This window comes from Cryptomeria japonica, chromosome 6 (assembly GCF_030272615.1).
Source record: "Cryptomeria japonica chromosome 6, Sugi_1.0, whole genome shotgun sequence".
Classification (NCBI taxonomy): domain Eukaryota; kingdom Viridiplantae; phylum Streptophyta; class Pinopsida; order Cupressales; family Cupressaceae; genus Cryptomeria; species Cryptomeria japonica.
The window spans coordinates 50,625,934-50,636,909 of NC_081410.1; positions in this window are offsets into that span (position 1 = coordinate 50,625,934).

Sequence of the window (10,976 nt, forward strand, 5' to 3'; positions counted from 1 at the left end):
TGCTGGGCAGGTTAATAGGAGGTTTACTCTTTTCGTTTTGATTTGTGAGTTTAACAATTACTTGGTGAGTTTTTTATGTCATGTCTATACAATGGATAAAGATATATGAAGCATTCCATTGTCCTGCTAGACTGATTTCCAACAGACTTATCTTCAGCATTGTAATAATTGCCGGAATATTTTCATTGAACACACATACAAAGTGCCATGTGAATGCTAAATGCATAGATAACATATTATGAATATAAACAAATCAAATTATATCATATTTGCTACTTCAATCATACTAAATATCGTATGCTCAAAACCAAAGTAACATTGAAACCCATTTTATTGATAAATAGATAGATCTTTTAACATCTGAGGCTAAAAATAGCCTATGGGACAGCCAGCCTTGTCATTTTGATCTCTGCATTTTAGTTCTTTTCTTATTCAGGGAGATGATAAGCATTCCCATCTTTTCAATGGTCTCCCTGCTGAATAAACCATGTCAGAAACAATTGTCATTAGATTGACATCCTTGTCTCTGTTCTTGAAGGCATCACACTACATAAAAAAGTTTTTTTTCTGATTCCACTGCCCTGGTATTGCAAAAACACACACCCTTTCTTCTCATGCTTCTTTAGGTCTTTCCCCACGTTGGAGTTGATGAAAGTTGGTTCTTAATTGAGCAATAAGAATCTTGGTTCTCCATGGAATATTGGCTGATAAGTTTTTGGTTGTTGGTCATGTGGGGTTAAACTCTTCAAGTTAATACTTGTTTTTTCTCCCTAGCACTTTACCCATGTATGCTTGTGGAACTTATTTAAAACAAAATCTTCTCTTTGTTATTTGTAGGACAAGCATTCAAATAAATATTCCTTTTTCTCATCTATTTGTGATTTTGTTTCATCCATGTACTTTTGTGTTTCCTCATGGTGTCATTGAAAACAATTTTACTCCACCTACTAGCTTCCATTTGTTTAATTCATTTTAAATAACTTATTAGGCACACCACCACAATCACTTTGATAGTCATAGCCCCCACCTCACTTAGCATAATCTCATGTGAAACTTAACTTTTTATATTGAACTTGCTTATGATCAAGTACTTTGAATTCTCTCAATGTATTTACACTTAGAGTTTGATATACCACTAGCCCATAATTCACAATCATAGAGCATCACTAGAAGCACTAAAAGGCCCAATAAAATCTGAATGGTTATCCAATCCCATAACATTGCCTCTCTTCATCTATTTTGGAGAGCATATAAAACTTTCCAACCTCCCAAAGTTCTCCCTTTTCTTTAGACTTCCCAACTAAGCTGCTTGTTGAAGTCAATTCCAAGGTATATATGTATTCAATTACTATTTCAAGAGTGTTTCCTTTGAAGTAGAACTTTTGCTGGCTCTATTCTTTATTGTTGGAGAAAGTCATGATTTTGGTCTTGTTGATATTAACTTGCATCCTAGTACTCTACAAAAATGTTCAAGGCCATATAAATGCTCTTGCAATTAGTGGGGTGATTTAACAATCAAAATAAGGTTATCTGCATATAAAATAAGCTTGATCACAAACTTTCCCAAACATACACTATCTCCCCCTTGCTAATTTAGCCATTATTGAAGCTTGTCAATATATAAACCAAATAGAGTAGGGGATAAGGGACACCCTTGTTTGGTCCTAATGTCACTCCTAAAACTTCTTGAAGTTCTTGTCAAAGTTCTGATATTGACTTTAACTTCTTCATAAAGCCTATGAACATTCACTCTTAAATGCACAGGGATTCCAAGATCTTCTATTCTACAACATTATTTATCCTTGGGGATTGGGTTAAAAGCCTTTTTGAAGTCAATAAAACAATAGGTTGCATAATCACTTCTCAAACTTTTTCAATGACGTTTCTCAAAGTGATTCCATTATCAACCATAGAGTTCTTATGCTAAAACTTGCTTGATCTTTTCCTCATTTTTATTTTTCTTTTGCCCATTTGGTGATTTTGTTTTCAACCATATTGCCAAAATTTTTTGCAAACAAGGGGTTGATCATTACAGTCCTATAATTGGATGGGTTGATAATATTAACACTCATAAAAATAAGTATCGCTAGGTTGGTTGTCCAATTTCTTGGGAACCCTTGTAGAATGATTTCGAAAATTTTCATAATGTGTGGCATGAGAGTTCTCATCCCCCACCTTAGAAACTTCACTAGAAGTTCGACCGAGTCTTGTTGTTTTTCCATCCCCCAATTTTTAATGCCAATCTCAATCTCATGTAAAGTGAAAAGCTTTGTAGTGGTGTTGACCAAGGGGGGGTGATCCACTTTTTGATTCTTGCCCATGGTGATTCAAACCATTGACTAGCTGATATGTTATTTCTAATTTTCTTTTTTCTTGTTTGATGCTCCTTTAAAAGAAGCTTTAGGCTATTCTTCCCAAGGTAGATCAACTTTTCAGCTTGTGATCATGACTTCAACTTTTTTTCTTTCTTAAAATTTGCTTCTACAACTTATTGTTTGTCTTTTGTTAGTTTGGCTCTTTCAAACTTCTTGCAATTTTGAATTCCTCATCAAACCAAGCATTAACTAGAAAGCAATTAGTTTGTGATTCTTTATTTTTTTTCTCTTTTGTATTTTCCATGAGCTCCTTGAATTATATTTGTTAATTCATAATTATTGAGGCCTTGCGAATGATTTTTTTCCTTCTTAATTAACCTCTCTAAGGTTTCCTTGAAGGTGAAACAATTTTTTTGTGTCAAAAGAATTCTACCCTTTGGAGGAGGTTGATGGAGACATTATACTACCAAGCCGCATCTTCTCATGCCAAGATAACCTTAAATAAATTGCTATGGAATGATTTTGAATCCTAAACATGCTCACTAATCTTAACATCCTCTATCCTTTAAGCCATTCTATGCAAGTAAATTGCATAATCAATGATGCTTGCTCCATTTTATGTATTGCATGTAAAAATTCTAGACTTCTTCCATCTATTTTGACCATTACAACTAATTAAGTCAAAGGTGCCACTCAAAGAAAGCAATTACTTGCAGCAAAGAATGCTAGTTTGTTCATTTGCACTTCTGGCATTGAAATCTTCCACTAAGAGGACTTCTTGTTAAGAATACATTCCAATATCCTTTTTTAAATCCACAAATGGGTCTTTATTTAGCCCATTGTTTTTGTAATTTTTTGAGACTTGTGGAGGAAAACACATTACTTTGAACCAAATATGTTACTGTGTCTTGTCTTTCCCATTGAATGATATGCCCTTCTTTTTCTTTCACTAATACCATTATACCACTATAACCTTCACCATTCTTCCCTTCCTTATTCCAAGCCACCAACTTCATGTAACCTTCGAATGCACGTGTCTTACAACTTTCATGCTCATGAGTTTATGTGAGACAAATTATATCTCTACCTTCTAGAATACGTTCTAACCCAAGTCTCTCCTCCACAAATACCCTTTACAATTCCAATAAACTAAAGCTAAGTAAACTGGGGAAAGCCTTGCTATTCATTTCGACACAAGACTCAAAGTTGAGCTTCATCCTTATTTGTCCAAAATAACCCTATTGCTTTCCTTCCGCTATCGAGTAAGAAGTATTTTCTTTGTTGTCGACTTGTTGCCTTACCATACTATGGGACCTAAAATTGGCAATAGTAGCTTTTCCATTGTACAACTATGCTCATTTGCCTTCATCTTTTGTTGCTCTTAATTTTGCCACTTATTCCCTTCCCTCCAATTGTTGTTTAGCATGAGTCCTTCAAGGGATTCTTTTTGCTTAAAAGATGTTGCTTGTTATGCAAGCTTGCTATTATCACTTTTATAGGCCTAACTGTCTTTTCACAAATCTTTCCCACTCTCCTTGCTTGGCAGGTTTTCCCTTGCCAAAGCATCTTGTCTTTTAGGAAATCACTTACAAGATTTAAAATGCTTTCATTATCTTCCATAATCTCCTACTCTAATAGTGACACCTGTTTCTCTAACTTTCCTTTCCTTTAAATCTCTTGCTTGCATTTTTTTAACTTGTGTGTTTGCTTCCCCTTCTATGTTAGAGGGATTGTGATTGACTTGTGTCATGTTCTACCCTTTTTTTTGACAAACTTCCTCCACCATTTCATTTTAAAAATATTTCTTGACAATTTTTTTGCTGGATTGCTTAGCTACTTTAGAGTTTGCTCCACTATCACTTACTTTTGTTGAACCTTTCATGATTTTCTAATTTGATTACATATTTTGCCAGTCAGGCTTCGTTGTTGAGATAGCTTCTTGCAATAGTTGCACTTTCTTTAAAACTTTATTATCTTCCACTAAAGATTGATTTGCTACTATGAGCTTGTGGGTTTTATGATTTCTTTCCCGGTCCTTGACTTCCAAAGCCATCGACCTTGCCTTGGTATTTAGGAGCTCTTATACATAGAGACATGAAGACTAGGTAAGGGGTGTAGAAATGAGGTTGTAGGTGGTTGAATCTTCTCTACTTTTGTTGTCCTTAGTCATTTTACTAACAATAATTTAAACTTATGACTTAAAACAAATTCTTTTCCTTTTGGGATTGTTTTCTTCTTACCTATTCCCATTTAAAGAGGGCAAGTCTATGCTGTAATATACCTTGCAACTAGTTTTCTTTTACCTAAGTCAATTTCCATTTGTTTTTGATCATCTAATTTTTACTTGACCTTAAGTGTTTTGTTTCAACATAGACATCCATTTCCTTTTCACTTTTCATGTTTGTTGTTGTTTTGTTTTCCATTGCCAAGAAAGAAAAAAGGAAAGAGACAAAACAAAATCTATTAAGAAAATGAAGAACCCACCTAGACCCACTTCAATCGACAACTAGTCACCTCTTCAAGAACCAATTTTCAAAAAACCCACTATTTCCTACGTCTTGAGCATTGGGTTTCACAACATCAATCATTGTTGAGGAACTCCTAGTCTCCATTATCGATTATCTCTTATTTCTTGGCTGTACTATTTTATACACAATATGGCATCTCCACTAAATTGACCATAAAACCCTAGCAATATTGTCATCTATCTCCTTTGAAAGAATCTTGAAATCCTTGCAATGTCGTTGGTTATTGATTATTGATCAATAAATGTACTATTTATCTTGTGCATGAAACATAAAACACCATAAACAAAATAAATATACTTGCTTTTAGAAGTAGAATCACTTCCAGTTTTAGCATATTTCCTAAGATGTTTGACATTTGAAATAAATAAAACTCTTGGCAAGAAGTGGATTACTGAAATGTTAAGAGCAACTGAAGAATTTCCTCAACTCATGCATAGAGATAGTACTAAAATTGAAAAATGTATTTTGATTCAACAAACACGTTTGAAAACACATTTTTGTATCATGCTAAATAGTAATTTGTACTTAAAGTTTATTGTCCAAATATATCTAAATCTATTTTAAAATTGAGGATCAAGTTTTGGCTCACTTTAAATCGAAGAAAAATTCCAAGCTAGAGATGTCAATGGCCTAACAAAGGCTTATGCTGAATGTAGAAGCTATCGATTGCATCTTTATGATCATGAACCATAGCCCTAGGTAAGGTAGTAAAAAAATGTCTCTCAAGTGTTATAACACTCTAAAGGAGGCTAACCAATCAAGAGATACATATGCAATATTATATATCATCTTGTATAAGGATCCTAAGTCATATTCTAGAGAAAGAATAGCAAAAGAATAATGAAAGCTAGCCAATTGTTAGGAAGTTATCTAATTTACTATATATATTCAATACATTGCATACATTACTGCTCCTTTTTTATTCTATACTTCTTAGGATCTTAAAAAAAATTCAAAAAGTGATTTGGGAGTAAGGATATCTTGGGATCTGTATGCCAATTAGGTTAGCTAGAGCATTGGGAGCGATGTACACATAGTTGTTGTAGGCATGATTAGCCTTAGAAGATAGAACTTTGAATTTACTATGTCAAACCAATCAAATTTTTGAAGTGGGGTTGAATGAGTGATTGTTCTAGTTAATTAACTTTTATTTTAAATCTACATGAAGTGAAGTTATCATGTCATGATATGTAAATATGTGATCAAAGGCTAATGCAATCCAAGGACTGACACAACATGATGATGATTTCAATTTTTTTTGAGTGAAACAATTTGTATTGCTATTTGTTAACTTGATTAGAGTACAACGAGAAAAAGAACTAAACAACACACCTATGACTTGAGGAAACCATAACATGACATTTGAGAATTGAGATGACGTCCCATAGAAACTCATAAATAAATATTTAACAAGTTTGAGAGGTAAGCTGTGTAACTCAACTAAATTGGTGGTTCATTGCAAAAGTGAAGTCCTATTCTTAAATAATAACTATCGAACGTATTTAAACAATATGTAGGAAGAAGGGGAAGTGAGGTTGTTACAAAAGGTATAGCGATTTGTCTTATGTTATTTGTGCACTAGGTTTTTTTGGTTTTTTGTCATATTAACATGAAATAGGTGTCTTGGTATTAGTTGGAACTTAGGGAGCCAAACATGAAGCAAGAATAAAAACTATTTTGTGCAACAAAGCCAATTGGTAGGTAATGATGATTGAAGCCACTAGTGTTTGGCATAGAATTTTGTTGATTTTTGTTGATTTTTGTTGACACACCATTATTAGATAGAAAATCCTCCTAGAGCAGTATTTTAGCTATTTTAAATCTATTTGTATGTGTCTTGTATCTTTAGGTCAAGTTGACGACATGGTCTTAGTAGAAGACTCTTATATTGTTAGTACACATTGAAAGCTTAACTTTGGTTGAGAACTTGTAAATCATAATCCCTACTTAAGTCTTTGGCCCCATTTAACTCTTATTTGAGAAACCCAACCCAAAGGTATAATCTTGTTTGAGTAATTTGTACCATAAACCAAAGTTGAGGGTACTACCCTAATCACCATCTTTTAAGTCATAAAACTTAATAAGAGACAACCTCAATTTGAGTAGCATATGTTACACTTCCAATACAAGGGGTCAATTATGGTGAGGCATCTTATTTTTTGTCGGAACATTGATTAAGAATGTATGCATAAATGCGTGTGCAAGACCTAAAGGAGGAAACATTTATGATAATGGTATGGGAAGAAAATTCCTCACTTCCCTATCTTAAGCAACCTTGGCAAATTTCAAACATTTAGGTTGGTAAATGTTAAACACACCATAGGACTAAGAGCGGGGGTGGCGGGGAGGGGGGGGGGGGGGGTTGGGGTTGAATCAATTCGAATCTTAAAACAACTTACTTATAAACCTTTAAACATCAAATCACAATTAACATCTCTGCATGTATGAAACATGAAACCATAAAGCAAAACACATACAAGAACACTAGATTTATGTATAAAACACAAGAAGGGGAAAACCACGATGAGAATCACACTCACAATATGAGTAACTAATTAAAATTTTTTAGGCTCAAGGACAAGGAGCTCACAACACTTGATAGGACTTGCAAGACTAAGGGGCACAATCGTAGGGCAAGGGACAAGGGACTTGCACTACTATGATGCACAATCTTAGGGCAAGATACAAATGATTGCACAAGTTGCCAAAAGACTCATCGTCTTCCGACAGGTACATGGTAATAATAAATTGTAATGAACAAGATCTTCTAATCATGAAACTACCCTTGAACCATTGTTTCAAGTGAACAATATCATGACAAACTTATCACACATCACTTGCAGTCTCAAAACGTTGTCATATTGAAGACATGATCCTCAAAGCTCATCATAGAGTGAAAGTCACACTTCTACTTCTTCACTTGTGCTTGCATATCATTCACATCTAATTCACAATAATCCACACACCAATTCACACATCCACACTTCCATTTATACAAGGTTATATACATTGAAACCCTCAACTAGGTTGGCCATAGGTAGAGTAAACATGAATTACATAAAGTTGGCCACTCGGACCAAAATAACATAATGCGGTCCACTCCAGGAGATAAAAAGGACCAAAGAACATCACAACAAATCTTCCTAAGTCAATACTAACAAAACACACATGCTAACACTCCCTCCAAAGTGAACATCAAACATAACGTGTAGAAAAACAATGAAGCATACTAACTAGTCGGCCCAAAAACATTATCCCACGTAAAATCTCAATGCAGATCTACACATGCCATTTTGAGACTTGTATCAATATTCTAAATTAACTTCCAATGTATATTCGAACCAAAAAGGTATGATACAAATAAGATAAACCAATTGAGTTTGCTAGAGGCCAACAAAATTGACAAAATAGAAACACAAACCAACATAACTACATTTGTCGACCAAACCAACACAAGAAATTTGAATTGAAACACTTTATGAACCATATGAACATGTCCACCAAGACACAACACTTGAATAAACACAAGAGTGTAGTGTAGAGTATTGTTCAGACCAGCCCTAAGAAACAATGTTACTATTAGCAAACCACCACAAAGCAACTTCATCATTTGAACAACTGAGGACCTGGAAAGATGATAGTGCAACATCTACAGAATGCAAATATTATATCTAGAACCACAATCCATCATCGTCAAGAATCGGAGGAATGTTGAGCATTCTTTCATAAAGACATTAAGTACTCTTTCCTGCATATTGTAAGTTCCACTACTATAGCCTTCCGAAAACACCTCATAGTAAATATCACCACTAGACAACATAACAACATCTGAACACTCATTTACGGATCATCTACTATATCTGTACAACTGAACAACTGCAACTTCCTCTTCACTAACACACATAGTGACATCAATGACAACACCAGATTAGTTGACATGAATGACAACAAAAGACAAGTTTGACATCAATGACAACACAACTCAGGTTTCCAACAATCTCCCATTTTATTATTCAGGGCAACACTTGTACCACCAACCAACAATAGACTCTTTCCAACTCTCTCTCTCTCTCTCTTACTATATCTCTTCCCCCCTTTGACATCAAGGACAAAGGACAACAAATCTTTCCCCAATGGTAAAGCTCTGATAAGTACAATACTCCCTTTGACAAAGATATCCATCTTTTGCAATCACAATCTTCTCTGCTCCCCTTAATAGCAGCCAATAGATCAATCCAAGAGTCAAAAGATAAGCTTTGATTCTCCCCTTGGAAAGATGCACCATTGCTATGCATCTAGTTTGAAGGAGGGGCAACAACCCTTAACATGGGCAGGAGATACTCAAAGGTATCCTTCGACAGTGCCTTGGTAAAGATGTCTGCAACCTGATACTTTGTAGGCACATATTCCAATCTGGCATCCTTCTTTGCAACCTTTTCTTTTGAAAAATAATCCTAGATGAGAATGTGCTTAGTCCTTGAAAGAATTATCAGATTCTTTGAAATGTTAATTATACTTGTATTGTCACACATGATATGAATTGCGTCATCATACATCACCTTGGTATCTCTGAGAGTTTGCTTCATCCACATGCCTTGAGTGTAGCAAGATGCAGCTGCAATATATTCTGCCTCTGCAATAGATAATGATATTGAATCCTGGATTTTGCTCGACCAAGATACCAATTTGTCTCCCAAGAAAAATGCAGCACCATTCATACTTCTTTTGTCATGAACACATCCAACCCAATCAACATCTGTGTATGCCTTCAAAGTAAAATCATCATTATTCTTGTACCACAAACCAACATTCGAAGTCGTTCTCAAATATATGAATATCGTTCTCACTGCTTGATCATGAGGTTGCTTTGGATTAGCTTGATATCTAGTAACCGAATAAACATCATGCATAATATTTGGTCTTGAAGTAGTCAAATACAACAATCCTCCAATCATACAACTAAATTGTTTATGATCACCTTACAAAGATCCATCATCCTTACTTAACTTGTGCATAGGAGTTCAAACTATTTTACAATCCTCCATACCAAACTTCTTCAACATCTTCAAAATACCTTTTTTTGATTGTGTCACTTGAAGACCAAGAAAAAATGATAATTCACCAATCATAGACATCTTAAATTCTTTTTGCATCTCTTTTGCAAATCTCTAACAAATACTATCATTTCTTCCAAAAATTATATTATCAACATACATAATAGCTATTATCAGTTTATCACTTTAAACTTTGAAATAAAGATTACTATTTGTTGTACCTTTCTTGAAGTTTTTCTGCAACAAATGCTTATCCAACCTTGTATACCAAGCTTTGGGAGCTTGCTTGAGTCCATAGAGTGCCTTCTTGACTCTGTAACCTATATCTAGATCTTTTGACAACTGAAATCCATCTGGTTGTTTAATATACAACTCTTCTTCAAGTTTTCCATTCAACATGATAACTTGGCATCCATTTGATATACCTTAAGGTTCTTATATGTAACAAATGCAAGAAACATTCTTATAGTTTCCATCCTAGCTATCAGAGCAAAAGTCTCCTCAAAGTCTGTACCTTCAACTTGTGAAGTGTTTTTACAAACTAGTATTCCTTGTTCCTTGTGACTTGTCCATCCTCATTTAGCTTATTCCAGAACACCCACTTTGTTCCTATCACATTCTCGTCCACTGGTCTAGGTACCAATTCCCATGTCTGGTTCTTTTCTATTTGATTTAATGCCTCTTGCATTACTTTCATCCAACCTTTATCCTTGTGAGCTTTTGCGATTTTTTTGGCTCTAGTTGAGATAGAAAACATAAATTTGCTGGTTCACTAGTTTTAGCAAGTCTTCTTCTTGTCTGAACTCCTTTGTCTTTATCTCTGATGATTTGATCTTCTGAATGGGTCTTCTGCACATTCTTTGCAGGTGCCTTAGGTGCTTGTTTAGGTTCCTTCTCTTCTGCATTTGTCTCTTATTTGTCTTTTACTACTTCCTTCTCTTCCGCAACAACTGGAGCATCCTCTATTTGAACCTTTGATTGAGTTGTACCATGTGAAGGAACACAATGGACCACCGAGAGGGGGGAGAATCAGTGGTGATCAATAAAGACTTTGACTCCTAAGAGATCTAAGCTTTAAT